This window comes from Macrobrachium nipponense, chromosome 4 (assembly GCF_015104395.2).
Source record: "Macrobrachium nipponense isolate FS-2020 chromosome 4, ASM1510439v2, whole genome shotgun sequence".
NCBI lineage: Eukaryota > Metazoa > Arthropoda > Malacostraca > Decapoda > Palaemonidae > Macrobrachium > Macrobrachium nipponense.
The window spans coordinates 49,733,065-49,734,316 of NC_061100.1; positions in this window are offsets into that span (position 1 = coordinate 49,733,065).

Below are 1,252 nucleotides of genomic sequence, written 5' to 3' on the forward strand. Positions count from 1 at the left end.
TTTTATTAAGCCTAGGATTATTCAACATATATACAAGTGAGTCAGGTGTTTGGGTCCCAAATTAATTACATTACCAAAATAAAATTAAATAAGCAAGAGTCAAATAAACCAGATGCAGCATAAAATTAAAGGTTACTTAAAAATAAACATAATGAACAGTAAACGCATCAAAATTGCAGTTAAACACTTGATTAAAAATACTTTAGCTTACATCAAACAACAAAAAATCACGAACGACAGCATTAAAAGAAATGCACCAACAGCTTAAAAAATAATAATAATGGTACAATCAAGCTTCATACATTGACACACATGGGAAAACTTTAAGCAGCGTTAATAAACATAAATATGGAAATAGTTACGCAGCCATAAATGCACAACATTGAAATACTTTAACTTCATAAATTACCCAATAGCCTAAATTGGGTAATATAAACAAATCAAGCAGCACAAATACCAAATTGAACTGTATAAAATGAAAATGGTGGTAACAATAACATTATCCTGGAGAATTTCATTTAAACCATACCCTCGTGCCAGTACAAAAAAACACCACGACCTTATCTACAGAGAATGTCAAGAACCTACGAAGGGTCCAAGAGGACACAAACACCATTGAACTGCTGGCACGATCATCAAAATACCCGCCCTATGACGGCCAACAGGAACATCTCCAAAAACACACAGATGATCGCCAGAGTCAAGGCAACAGCAAGTCTTGCTGTCAAACAGGAACAACACCGTTCCTCCGATGGACAAGGTTCAGCCATCAAAACCATCCTCGAACTGCAGAGGGCCACAGGTAGCGAAATACCTTCAGTTCCAACATTCTCCAACATCCAAGCTGCTATGCTGTCTAGATCTGTACTCGCTGCTATCCCAAACCTGACTAAAGTTAATCACAATGCAAGGAGCAAAAGTCACCTCTTACAAAGAAAAAAAGCACTACTGGGTAAGGAGGGCACCTTCAACAAGGGAACGACGACAGAACGTTGTTCCCAACAATAACAAGCACTGAACCTTACAGCCTCACACTACTTGAGAGATGTGAGAACGATATACGAGGACTGTTGTTCTCTTGGGCCATACGTTTTCTGCAGACACAGTCTTGGGGCTGAAGGTAGCTCTCTCCCTATCCCTTAGTTAGGTTTAGGTTAGTTTTTAGTTGTTTGTGTTTTTTGTTTTTGGTTGTGTGTCTTTTGGTGAAGACCTCCCATCTCTTAGCTTAGTGTTCAGGGGGTCTTGGATAGTT